Source organism: Magnolia sinica, chromosome 11 (genome assembly GCF_029962835.1).
Source record: "Magnolia sinica isolate HGM2019 chromosome 11, MsV1, whole genome shotgun sequence".
Taxonomy (NCBI): domain Eukaryota; kingdom Viridiplantae; phylum Streptophyta; class Magnoliopsida; order Magnoliales; family Magnoliaceae; genus Magnolia; species Magnolia sinica.
The window spans coordinates 43,518,914-43,534,172 of NC_080583.1; positions in this window are offsets into that span (position 1 = coordinate 43,518,914).

Consider the following 15,259-nt stretch of genomic DNA (forward strand, 5'->3'; position numbering starts at 1 on the left):
AGAAGATGAAGGAAACATTTAGGACCGCAGAATGCGATCCCACTTATGGATGGCCAAATGGTCTCAAAATATGACGATTCCAGTCAGGAATGAAAGACGACTAAAGTACCTTCATGATGACAAAAAATCGACCCAATCTGACATCTAACGATGGAGTTATGAGTGCCTTCTTTGGATGACATGATTTGGAAAGATTAACAATCCATATTGAAAAATGACAATCAAAGAGTTCCAACGTGCTTTTAGAATATCAAACGGTCTTTGAATTAGGTAATTCTGGTCCCGTTTAGAAGCTTGACAAGTTGCCATTCCAATGACATGAAAAATCTAAATTCTACCTCTTAAGAGAGTTATGAGGGTTACTATTGAACAAGGAGATGAAGGAACTATAGAGGACCGATGACTGCGATCCCACTCATGGATGTGCAAATGGTCTTGGAATATGACGACTCCAGTCAGGAATGAAAGAGCACTAATGTACCTTTCAGATGACCAAAAATTGACCCAATCCGACATCAAACAATGGAGTTATGGGCGTCTCTATTGGATCGTGCGATTTGGAAAGATTAACAATCTATATTGAAAAATGACTATCGAAGAGTTCCAACGTGCTTTTGGGATATCGAACTGTCTTTAAATTAGGCAATTCTGGTCCCATTTGGAAGCTTGATAAGTTACCATTCCAATGAGTTGGAAATAGTCGAAATTTAAACTTCGAAGAGCGAGTTATGAGGGTTAATATCGGACAAGTAGATGCAGGAAACATTTAGGACCGATGACCGCAATCCCACTTACGGATGCCCAAATGGTCTTGGAATACGACTATTCCAATTAGGAATGAAAGAGGACTACAGTACCTTTAAGATGACCAATTGACCCAATCCAACATCAAACGATGGAGTTATGTGTGTCTTCGTTGGATCACTCGATTTGGAAAGATAACAATCCATTTTTAAAAAAATGACGATCGAAGTGTTACAACGTGCTTTTGGAATATCGAACGGCCTTTGAATTACGCAATTCTGGTCCCATTTGGAAGCTTGACAAGTTACCATTCCAATGACTTGAAATAGTCTAAATTCGACCTCTGAAGAGAGGGTTATGAGGATTATTTTTGGACATGGAGATGAAGGAAACATTCAGGACCGACGACTGCAATCCTACTTACGGATGCGCAAATGGTCTCAGAATACGACGATTCCAATTAGGAATGAAAGAGCACAAAAGAACCTTTTAGTTGATCAAAATTCCTCCCAATTCGACATCAAACTATGGAGTTGTGGGTGACTCCGTTGAATCGCGCAATTTGGAATGTTTAACTATCCATATTGAAAAATGACGATCGAAGAGTTCAAACATGCTTTGGGATATCGAACGGTCTCTGTATTAGGAAATTCTGGTCCCATTTGGAAGTTTGACAAGTTACCATTCCAATGAGCTGAAAATAGTCAAAATTTGAACTCAGAAGAGAGAGTTATGAGGGTTACTATCGGACAAGGAGATGAAGAAAACATTTAGGACCGACAACTACGATCCCACTTATGGATGCCCGAATGGTCACATAAGAAGACGATTCCAATCTGGAATGAAAGTACACTAAAGTACCTTTTAGATTACGAAAAATCAACCCAATCCGACATCAAACGATGGAGTTATGGGCGTCTCTATTGGATCACGCAATTTGGAAAGATTAACAAACCATATTGAAAAATGACAATCGAAGAGTTCCAATTTGCTTTTGGGATATTGAATGGTCTCTGAATTAGGCAATTTCGGTCCCATTTGGAAGCTTGACAAGTTACCATTCCAATGAGTTGGAAATAGTCTAATTTCAAACTCTGAAGAGAGAATTATGAGGTTACTATCAAACAAGGAGATGTAGGAAACATTCATGCCCAACGACTGCAATCCCACTTATGGATGCCCGAACGGTCTCGAAATATGTCGATTCCAGTCAGGAATGAAAGAGCACTAATGTACCTTTCAGATGACCAAAAATTGACCCAATTCGACATCAAACGATGGAGTTGTGAGCATCTCCTTTAGATAACGTGATTTGGAAAGATTAACTATCCATTGTTGAAGCATAAAAATCATCATCATCAATGAGTGAGGGAAATAGAACGGATCAAGTCCTTTGTTTGGCCGTTGCGCGAATCGCGTAACAAATAGTTGTTGCGTGGGTCGCGCAACAAGTTGTTGTAGTTGCTTGGCGTAAGCAGTTGTTGTCCTTCCACCGGTCGCGCAACCAAAAGTACCATTGCACGGGCCGCGCAACAAGCTTTCTCATTGCCTGGATGGCGTAACCGAGAGCAGAGAGTTAACTGCGCAACCCATGCACCATGGCATGAAGATCGAGGGTTGACACGTGTGGGAGGTCTATAAATACCCCACTTCCCCTCTCATTTGTGGGAGTTGAATTTTGAAAGAAGGCCAAAGGTGAGGAGCAGAAGGATGGGTCAGTTGCGCGAGCCGCGCAACCCTGGCAATAGTTGTGCGAGCCGTGCAACCTTTGCATTTATTGCACTGACTGCGCAACCAACAAACCGGTTGCGTGGGTCGCACAACCAGGTCGCTCATGTGACCAAGGAAAATAGGGCCGAAATGCTAATGGAATGCCTGAAGGCTTTCTCCTTTACCTGAAGGACAAGCTCAAAATAGAGATTGGTTGATCAAATCAACATTCCTCCTAAGTACAAGGAGATCTAAACAGCTATCGAAATGCTACCGAAATCATGATTTGATATATGAGCTTTATTAATTACAAGTTGTTTATTTCAAACAATTTATCTTAGAATCAAGGGATATTAAAGGGATGTAAATGAACTCTGCAATAATATGATGATGGTTCCATGATTATTCTCTTTATTATGTTCAAATAAGATAATCTCCCAAATCAAAAGCATTTGTTTCTTGTTCGAAACATTCATACTGAAAATGACGATCGAAGAGTTCCAACCTGCTTTTGGGACATCAAACGGTCTCTGAATTAGGCAATTCTGGTCCCAATTGGAAGCTTGACAAGTTATCATTCCAATGAGGAGGAAATAGTCTAAATTCGAACTTTGAAGAGTGAGTAATGAGGGTTACTATTCGACAAGGTGATGAAGGAAACATTCAGGACCGATGATTACGATCCCACTTATGGGTGTCCAAATGGTCTCGGAATACGATGATTCCAGTCACGAATGAAAGAGCACTAAAGTACCTTTCAGATGACCAAAAATCGACCTAATTCAACATCAAACGATGGATTTGGGGGCGTCTTCGTTGGATAGCGCGATTTGGGAAGATTAACTATCCATACTGAAAAATGACGATTGAAGAGTTCCAACGTGCTTTGCAATATTGAACGGTCTTTGTATTAGGAAATTCTAGTCCCATTTGGTAGCTTGACAAGTTACCATTCCAATGAGCTGGAAATAGTCCAAATTTGAACTCTGAAGAGAGAGTTTTGAGGGTTACTATCGGACAAGAAGACGAAGGAAACATTCAGGACCGACGACTGCGATCCCACTTATGGATGGCCAAATGGTCTCGGAATATGACAATTCCAGTCAGGAATGAAAGACAAATAAAGTACCTTCATGATGACAAAAAATTGACCCAATCCAACATCAAACAATGGAGTTATGGGCGCCTTCTTTAGAAGATGCGATTAGGAAAGATAAGGAATCCATATTGAAAAATGACGATCAAAGAGTTCCAACGTGCTTTTGGAATATCAAACGGTCTTTGAATTTGGCAATTCTGGTCCATTTGGAAGCTTGATAAGTTACCATTCCAATGAGCAAGAAATTGTTCAAATTCAATGACCTGGAGAAGTCTAAATTTGACCTCTGAAGAGAGTTATGAGGGTTACTATTGGACAAGGAGATAAAGGAACCATAGAGGACTGATGACTGCGATCCCACGTACGGATGCAAAAATGGTCTTGGAATATGACGATTCAAGTCAGGAATGAATGAGCACTAAAGTACCTTTCAGATGACCAAAAATTGACCCAATCCGATATGAAGTGATGGAGTTATGACGTCTCCGTTAGATAGCACGATTTGGAAAGATTATCTATCCATATTAAAAAAGGATGATCAAAGAGTTCCAACGTGTTATGGGATATCGATCGGTCTCTGTATTAGGAAATTCTGGTCCTATTGGAAGCTTGACAAGTTACCATTCCAATGAGCTAGAAATAGTACAAATTTGAACTCTGAAGAGAGAGTTATGAGGGTTACTATCGGACAAGGAGATGAAGGAAACATTCAGGATGAATGACTGCGATACCACTTACGAATGCCCGAATGGTCATAGAATAAGTCGATTCCAGTCTGGAATAAAAGAGCACTAAAGTACCTTTCAGATTACCAAAAATCAACCCAATCCGACATCAAACGATGGAATTATGGGCGTCTCCGTTGCATAACGTGATTTGGAAAGATTAACAATCCATATTGAAAAATGACGATCGAAGAGTTCCAACGTGCTTTTGAGATATCGAACTATCTCTGAATTAGGCATTTTTGGTCCTATTTGGAAGCTTGATAAGTTACCATTCCAATGAGCTGGAAATAGTCCAAATTTCAACTTTGAAGAGAGAGTTATGATGGTTACTATCGAACAAGTAGATGAAGGAAACATTTAGGACTGACGACTGCGATCTCACTGACGGATGACCAAAATGGTCTCAGAATATAACGATTCTAGTCAGGAATGAAAGACAACTAAAGTACCTTTAAGATGACCAAAAATCAACCCAATCCGACAGTAAATGGAGTTATGGGCGTCTCCTTTAGATCACACGATTTGGAAGGATTAACAATCCATATTGAAAAATGACGATCGAAGTGTTCGAACATGCTTTTGGGAAATCGAACAGTCTTTGAATTAGGTAATTCTGGTCCCATTTGAAAGCTTGACAAGTTACCATTCCAATCACATGAAATAGTCTAAATTCTACCTTTGAAGAGAGTTATGAGGATTACTATTGGACAAGGAGATGAAGGAACCATAGAGGACTGACGACTGCGATCCCACTCGTGGATGCACAAATGGTCTCAAAATATGACGATTCCAATCAAGAATGAAAGAGCACTAAAGTACCTTTCAGATGACCAAAAATTTGCCCAATCCGACATTAAACGATGGAGTTATGGGCATCTATGCTGGATTGCGCAATTTTCAAAGATTAACAATCCATATTGAAAAATGACAATCGAAGAGTTCCAACATGCTTTTGGGATATCGAACTATCTCCAAATTAGGCAATTCTAGTCCCATTTGGAAGATTGATAAGTTACCATTCCAATGAGCTGGAAATAGTCCAAATTCGAACTCTGAAGAGAGACTTATGAGGGCTACTATAGGACAAGGGGATGAAGGAAACATTCAGGACCAACGACTATGATCCCACTTATGGAAGCCTAAATGGTCTCGGAATATAACGATTCTAGTCAGGAATGAAAGAGCACAAAAGTACCTTTCAGATGACCAAAAATTGACCCAATCCGACATCAAACAATGGAGTTGTGGGTGTTTTCGTTGGATAGCGCGATTTGGAAAGATTAACTATCCATATTGAAAAATGATGATCGAAGAGTTCAAATGTGCTTTTGGGACATCGAACGGTCTTTGAATTGGGCAATTATGGTCCCATTTGGAAGCTTGACAAGTTACCATTCCAATGACCTGAAATAGTCTAAATTCAACATCTGAAGAGATTTATGAGGGTTACTGTTGGACAAGTAGATGAAGGAACCATAGAGGACCGACGATTGTGATCCCTCTTATGGATGTGCAAATGGTCTAGGAATATGACGATTCCTCTCAGGACTGAAAGAGCACTAAAGTACCTTTCAGATGACTAAACTCAACCGAAACCGACATCAAACGATGGAGTTATGGCCGTCTCCATTAGATCGCACGATTTGGAAAGATTAACTATCCATATTGAAAAATGATGATCGAAGAGTTCCAACGTGCTTTGGGATATCGAACGGCCTCTGTATTAGGACATTTTGGTTCCATTTGGAAGCTTAACAAGTTACCATTCCAATGAGCTGGAAATAGTCAAAATTTTAACTCTGAATAGAGAGTTATGAGCGTTACTATCGAACAAGTAGACGAAGGAAATATTTAGGGTCGACGACTACAATCCCACTTATGGATGACCAATTGGTCTCGGAATATGACGATTCCATTCTGGAATGAAAGTCGACTATAGTACCTTTAAGATGACCAAAAATCAACCCAATTCGACATCAAATGATGCAGTTATGGGCGTCTCCTTTAGATCACACGATTTGGAAAGATTAACAATCCATATTGAAAAATGATGATCGAAGAGTTCCAACGTGCTTTTGGGATATCAAACGGTCTTTGAATTAGGTAATTCTGGTCCCGTTTGGAAGCTTGACAAGTTACCATTCCAATGATGTGCAATATTATAAATTCTACCTCGAAAGAGAGTTATGAGGGTTACTATTGGACAAGGAGATGAAGCAACCATAGAGGACCGACGCTGTGATCCCACTTACGGATGCAAATGGTCTCAAAATATGATGATTCCACTCAGGAATGAAAGAGCACTAAAGTACCTTTCAGATAACCAAAAATCGACCCGATCTGACATCAAACGATGGAGTTGTGGGCATCTCAGTTGGATCGTGCAATTTGGAAAGATTAACTATCCATATTGAAAAATGACGATCGAAGAGTTCCAACGTGCTTTTGGGATATCGAATGGTCTCTGAATTAGGCAATTCTGGTCCCATTTGGAAGCTTGAGAAGTTTCCATTCCAATGAGCTAGAAATAGTCTAAATTTGAACTCTAAAGAGAGAGTTATGAGGGTTACTATAGGACAAGGAGATGAAGGAAACATGAGGACCAACGACTGTGATCCCACTTATGGATGCCCGAATGGTCTCGGAATACAACGATTCCAGTTAGGAATGAAAGAGCACTAAAGTACCTTTCATATGAACAAAAAACGAATGGTCTCTGAATTAGGCAATTCTGGTACCATTTGGAAACTTGACAAGTTACCATTCCAATGACCTGAAATAGTGAAAATTTGACCTCTGAAGAGAGTTATGAGGGTTACTACTGGACAAGGAGATGAAGGAACCATAGAGGACTGACGACTGGGAACGCACTTATGGATGTGCAAATGGTCTTAGATTACGATGATTAATGTTAGGAATGAAAGAGCACGAAAGTACCTTTCAGATGACCGAAAATCGACCCAATCCGACATCAAACGATGGAGTTATGGGCATCTCCATTGGATCGTGCGATTTGGAAAGATTAATAATCCATATTGAAAAATGATGATTGAAGAGTTCCAACGTGCTTTTAGGATATGAACTGTCTCTAAATTAGGCAAATCTGGTCCCATTTAGAAGGTTGATAAGTTACCATTCCAATGAGCTGGGAATAGTCCAAATTCGAACTCTAAAGAGAGAGTTATGAGGGTTACCATAGGACAAGGAGATGAAGGAAATATTCAGGACTGACGACTGCGATCTTAATAATGGATTCCCGAATGGTCTCGAAATACGATGATTCCAATCAGAAATGAAAGAGCACTAAAGTACCTCTCAGATAAATAAAAATTGACCCAATCTGACATCAAATGATGGAGTTATGGGCATCTCCGTTGGAGCGCTTGATTTAGAAAGATTAACTATCCATATTGAAAGATGACGATCGACGAGTTCCAACATGCTTTTGTTATATCAAACTATCTCTAAAATAGGCAATTTTGGTCCCAATTGGAAGCTTGTATGTTACCTTTCCAATGAGCTGGAAATAGCCTAAATTCGAACTCTGAATAGGGAGTTAAGAGCGTTACTATCGGACAAGGAGATGAAGGAAATATTCAGGACCGACGACTGCGATCCCACTTATAGCTGCCCAAGTGGTCTCAGAATACAACGATTCTAGTCAGGAATGAAAGAGCGCTAAAGTACCTTTCATATGACAAAAAATTAACCCAATCCAACATCAAACAATGGAGTTATGGGCGTCTCCGTTGGATCGCGCGATTTGGAAAGATTAACTATCCATATTGAAAAATAACGATCAAAGAGTTCCAACGTGCTTTAGGATATCGAATGGTCTCTGTATTAGGAAATTCTGGTCCCATTTGGTAGCTTGACAAGTTACCATTCCAATGAGGAGGAAATGTTCCAAATTTGATCTTTGACGAGAGAGTTATGAGGGTTACTATTGGCTAAGGAGATGAAGGAAACATTCAGGACTGAAGACTCCGATCCCACTTATGGATGCCTGAGTGGTCACGGAATATGAGGATTCCAGTTAGGAATGAAAGAGCACTAAAGTACCTTTCAGATGACCAAAAATTGACCCAATCCGACATCAAATGGAGTTGTGAGCGTCTTTGTTGGATCGCGCGATTTGGAAAGATTAACTATCCATATGGAAAGATGACAATCGACGAGTTCCAACGTGCTTTTGGGATATCGAATGGTCTTTGAATTAGGCAATTCTGGTCCAATTTGGAAGCCTAATAGGTTTTCATTCCAAAGAGCTGGAAATAGTCTAAATTCGAACTCTAAAGAGAGAGTTATGAAGTTACTATCGGACAAGGAGATGAAGGAAACATTAAGGACCGACGACTACAATCCCATTTATGGATGCCAGAATGGTCTCGGAATACGACTATTCCAGTCAGGAATGATAGGGCACTAAAGTACCTTTTAGATGACCAAAACTCAACCCAATCCAACATCAAACGATGGAGTTGTGTGCGTCTCCATTGGATAGCGTGATTTGGAATGATTAACTATTCATTTTGAAAAATGATGATCGAAGAGTTCCAACGCTCTTTTGGGACATCGAATGGTCTCTAAATTAGCCAATTCTGGTACCATTTGGAAACTTCACAAGTTACCAGTCCAATGACATGAAATAGTGAAAATTTGACCTCTGAAGAGAGTTATGAGGGTTACTATGGGACAAGGAGATGAAGGAACCATAGAAGACTGACGACTGGGATCCCACTTACGGATACATAAATGGTCTCAGAATACAACAATTCAAGTCAGGAATGAAAGACCACTAAGTACCTTTTAGATGACCAAAAATCGCCCCAATCCGACACCAAACAATGAAGTTATGGTCGTCTCCGTTAGATCGGGAGATTTGGAAAGATTAACTATCCATATTCAAAACTGACGATCGAAGAGTTCAAACGTGCTTCGGGACATCGAAAGGTCTTTGTATTAGGAAATTCTAGTCCCATTTGGATGCTTGACAAGTTACCATTCCAATGAGCTGGAAATAGTCCAAATTCAAGCTCTGAAGAGAGAGTTATGAGGGTTACTAACGGACAAGGAGATAAAGGAAACATTCAGGACCGATGACTGCGATCCCACTTATGGATGCCCGAATGGTCACGGAATAATACAATTCTAGTCAGGAATGAAAGAGCACTTAAGTACCCTTTTAGATTACCAAAAATCAACCCAATCCGACATCGAACGATGGAGTTCTTGGCATCTCCGTTGGATCGCACATTTGAAAAGATTAAAAATCCAAATTGGAAAATGACGATCGAAGAGTTCCAACATTCTTTTCGGATATCGAACTATTTCTAAATTAGGTAATTCTGGTCCCATTTGGAAGCTTGATAAGTTACCATTCCAATGAGCTGGAAATAGTCTAAGTTCGAACTCTGAAGAGAGAGTGATGAGGGTTACTATCGAACAAGGAGATCAAGAAAACATTCAGGACCGATGAATGCGATCCTTCTTATGGATGCCTAAATGGTCTCAGAATATGACAATTCCATCTAGGAATGAAAGAGCACTAAAGTAACTTTCAGATGACCAAAAATTGACCCAATTAAACATCAAATGACGGAGTTATGGGCAACTCCATTGGATCATGCAGTTTGGAAAGATTAACAATCCAAATTATCCAATGTGCTTTGGTATATCGAACGGTCTCTGTATTTGGAAATTCTGGTCCCATTTAGAAGCTTGAGAAGTTAGCATTCCAATGAGCTAGAAATAGTCCAAATTTGAACTCTAATGAGAGAGTTCCGAGGGTTACTATTGGACAAGGAGATGAAGGAACCATTGAGGACTGACGGTTCGATCGCACTTACGAATGTGCAAATGGTCTCGAAATATGATGATTCCAGTTAGGAATTAAAGAGCACTAAAGTACCTTTCAGATAACCCAATTAGACATCAAACGATGGAGTTGTGGGAATCTCAGTTGGATTGCATGATTTGGAAAGATTAACTATCCATATTGAAAAATGACGATCAAAGTGTTCCAACGTGCTTTTAGGATATCGAATGGTCTCTGAAGTAGGCAATTCTGGTCCCATTTGGAAGCTTGAGAAGTTTCCATTCCAATGAGTTGGTTAAGAGAGAGTTATGAAGTTACTATTGGACAAGGAGATGAAGGAAACATTCAGGACCGACGACTGCAATCCCACCTATGGATGCCCGAATGGTCTCGGAATACGATGATTCCAGTCAAGAATGAAAGAGCGCTAAAGTACCTTCCAGATGACAAAAAATCAACCCAATCTGACATCAGATGATGGAGTTGTGGGTGTCTCCATTGGATAGCGCGATTCGGAAAGATTAACTATCCATATTGAAAAATGATGATCAAAGTGTTTCAGCGTGCTTTTGGGACATCGAACGGTCTCTGAATTAAGTAATTCCAGTACCGTTTGGAAAGTTGACAAGTTACCATTCCAACGACCTGAAATAGTGAAAATTTGACATCTGAAGAGAGTTATGAGGGTTACTATTGGACAAGGAGATGAAGGAACCATAGAGGACCGACGACTGGGATCCCACTTATGGATGCATAAATGGTCTCGGAATATGACAATTCAAGTTAGGAATGAAAGAGCACTAAAGTACCGTTCAGATGACCAAAAATCGACCCAATCCAACATCAAACGATGGAGTTATGGGCGTCTCCGTTGGATCGTGCGATTTGGAAAGATTAACAATCCATATTGAAAAATGACGATCGATGAGTTCCAACGTGCTTTTGTGATATCGAACTATCTCTAAATTAGGCAATTTTGGTCCCATTTGGAAGCTTGATAAGTTACCATTCCAATGAGCTAGAAATCGTCCAAATTTGAACTCTGAAGAGAGAGTTATGGGGATTACTATAGGACAAGGAGATGAAGGAAACATTCAGGACCGACGACTGCGATCCCACTTATAGATGCCCGAATGGTCTCGGAATACGACGATTCCCATCAGGAATGATCGAGCACTAATGTACCTCTTAGATAAACAAAAATCAACCCAATCTAACATCAAACGATGGAGTTATGGGCATCTATTGGATCACCCGATTTAGAAAGATTAACAATCCTTATTGAAAGATGATGATCAACGAGTTCCAACATACTTTTGCTATATCGAACTGTCTCTAAATTAGGCAATTTTGGTCCTAATCGGAAGCTTGATAAGTTACCATTCCAATGAGCTGGAAATAGTCTAAATTCAAACTCTGAAGAAGGAGTTATGAGCGTTACTATTGGACAAGGTAATGAAGGAAATATTCAAGACCGGCGACTGCGATCCCACTTATGGCTGCCCAAATGGTCTCAGAATATGACGATTCCAGTCTGGAATAAAAAACACTAAAGTACCTTTTAGATGACGAAAATTAACCCAATCCGACATCAAACGATGGAGTTATGGGCGTCTCCGTTAGATCACAAGATTTGGAAAGATTTACAATCCATATTAAAAAATAACGATCAAAGAGTTCCAATGTGCTTTAGGATATCGAACGGTCTCTGTATTAGGAAATTTTGTTCCCATTTGGTAGCTTGACAAGTTACCATTCCAATGAGCTGGAAATGTTCCAAATTTGAACTTTGAAGAGAGAGTTATGAGGGTTACTATCGGCCAAGGAGATGAAGGAAACATACAGGACAGAAGACTGCAATCCCACTTATGGATGCCCGAGTGGTCACAGAATATGAGGATTCCAATCAGGAATGAAAGAGCACTAAAGTACCTTTCAGATGACCAAAAATTGACCCAATCCGACATCAAACGATGGAGTTGCGGGCATCTCCGTTGGATCGTGCGATTAGGAAAGATTAACTATCCATCTTGAAAAATGACGATCGAAGAGTTCCAACGTGCTTTTGAGATATCGAATGGTCTCTGAATTAGGCAATTCTGGCCCCATTTGGAAGCTTAACAGGTTTTCATTCCAATGAGCAGGAAATAGTCTAAATTCAAACTCTAAAGAGAGAGTTATGAAGTTACTATCGGACAAGGAGATGAAGGAAACATTAAGGACCGACGACTGCAATTCAACTTATGGATGCCCGAATGGACTCAGAATATGACGATTCCAGCCAGGAATGAAAGAGCACTAAAGTACCTTTCAGATGACCAAAAATTGACCCAATCCAAAATCAAACGATGAATTTGTGTGCGTCTCCATTGGATAGCATGATTTGGAATGATTAACTATCCATTTAGGAAAATGATGATCGAAGAGTTCCAACGTGCTTTTGGGACATCGAACGGTCTCTAAATTAGGCAATTCTGGTACCATTTGGAAACTTCACAAGTTACCAGTCCAATGACCTGAAATAGTGGAAATTTGACCTCTGAAGAGAGTTATGATGGTTACTATGGGACAAGGAGATGAAGGAACCATAGAGGACCGACGACTGGGATCCCACTTACGGATTCGCAAATGGTCTCGGAATATGACGATTCAAGTCAGAAATGAAAGAGCACTAAAGTACCTTTCAGATGACCAAAAATCGCCCCAATTCGACACCAAACGATGAAGTTATGGGCGTCTCCGTTGGATGCGATTTGGAAAGATTAACTATCCATATTGAAAAATGACGATCAAAGAGTTCCAACGTACTTTGCGCCATCGAAAGGTCTCTGTATTAGGAAATTCTGGTCCCATTTGGAAGCTTGACAAGTTACCATTCCAATGAGCTGGAAATAGTCCAAATACGAGCTCTGAAGAGAGAGTTATGAGGGTTACTATCGGACAAGGAGAAAAAGGAAACAATCAGGACAGATGACTACGATCACACTTATGGATGCCCGAATGGTCATGGAATAATATGATTCTAGTCAGGAATGAAAGTGCACTAAAGTACCCTTTAGATTACCAAAAATCAACCCAATCCGACATCATACGATGGAGTTCTAGGCGTCTCCGTTGGATCGCGCGATTTGGAAAGATTGAAAATCCAAATAGGAAAATGACGATTGAAGAGTTCCAACATGCTTTTCGGATATCAAACTGTTTCTAAATTAGGCAATTCTGGTCCCATTTGGAAGCTTGATAAGTTACCATTCCAATGAGCTAGAAATAGTCTAAATTTGAACTCTGAAGAGAGAGTGATGAGGGTTACTATCGAACAAGGAGATCAAGGAAACATTCAGGACCGACGACTGCGATCCCGCTTATGGATGCCCGAATGGTCTCAGAATATGATGATTCCATCCAGGAATGAAAGAGCACTAAAGTACCTTTCAGATGAACAAAAATCACCCAATCTGACATCAAACAATGGAGTTATGGGCAACTCTATTAGATCGCGCAATTTAGAAAGATTAACTATCCATATTAGAAAATACCGATCGAAGAGTTCTAACCTGTAATGGGATATCGAATGGTCTCTGTATTAGGAAATTCTGGTCCCATTTGGAAGCATGACAAGTTACCATTCCAATGAGCTTGAAATAGTCCAAATTCAAACTCTAAAGAGAGAGTTATGAGGGTTACTATTGGACAAGGAGATGATGGAACCATAGAGGACTGACGCTACGATCCCACTTACGGATGTGCAAATGGTATCGAAATACGTCTATTCTAGTCAGGAATGAAAAAGCACTAAAGTACCTTTCAGATAACCAAAAATCGACCCAATCCGACATCAAACGATGGAGTTGTGGGCATCTCAGTTGGATCGCGCGATTTAGAGAGATTAACTATCCATATTGAAAATTGACGATCGAAGAGTTCCAACGTGCTTTTGGGATATCGAATGGTCTCTGAATTAGGCAATTATGGTCCCATTTAGAAGCTTGAAAAGTTTCCATTCCAATGAGCTGGAAGTAGTCTAAATTTGAACTCTTAAGAGAGAGTTATGAAGTTACTATCGGACAAGGAGATGAAGGAAACATTCAGGACTGACGACTGCAATCTAACTTATGGATGCCCGAATGGTCTCAGAATATGATGATTCCAGTCAGGAATGAAAGAGCACTAAAGTACCATTCAGATGACAAAAAATTGACCCAATCCAACATCAAACGATGGAGTTGTGGGCGTCTCCATTGGATAGCACGATTCAGAAAGATTAACTATCCATATTGAAAAATGACTATCGAAGTGTTCCAGTGTGCTTTTGGGACATCTAACGGTCTCTGAATTATGCAATTCGGGTACCATTTGGAAACTTGACAAGTTACCATTCCAATGACCTGAAATAGTGAAAATTTGAACTCTGAAGAGCGTTATGAGGGTTACTATTGGACAAGGAGAGGAAGGAAACATAGAGGACCGACGACTAGGATCCCACTTATGGACGCGCAAATGGTCTCGGAATACGACGATTCAAGTGAGGAATGAAAGAGCACTAAAATACCTTTCAGATGACCAAAAATCGACCCAATCTGACATCAAATGATGGAGTTATGGGCATCTCCGTTGGATCGTGTGATTTGAAAAAATTAACAATCCATATTGAAAAATGACGATTGAAGAGTTCCAACGTGCTTTTGGGATATCGAACTGTCTCTAAATTAGGCAATTCTGGTCCATTTTGGAAGCTTGATAAGTTACCATTCCAATGAGTTGGAAATAGTCTAAATTTGAACTCTGAAGAGGGAGTTATGAGCGTTACTATCGGACAAGGAGATGAAGGAAATATTCAGGACCGACAACTTCGATCCCACTTATGGCTACCCAAATGGTCTCTGAAAATGACAATTCTTGTCAAGAATGAAAGAGCACTAAAGTACCTTTCAGATGATGAAGAATCGACCCAATCCGACATCAAACGATGGAGTTGTGGGCGTCTCCGTTGGATTGTGCAATTAGGAAAGATTAACAATCCATATTAAAAAATAATGAACAAAGAGTTCCAACTTTCTTTAGGATATCGAACGGTCTTTGTATTAGGAAATTCTGGTCCCATTTCGTAGCTTGACAAGTTACCATTCTAAGGAGCTGAAAATGTTCCAAATTCGAACTTTG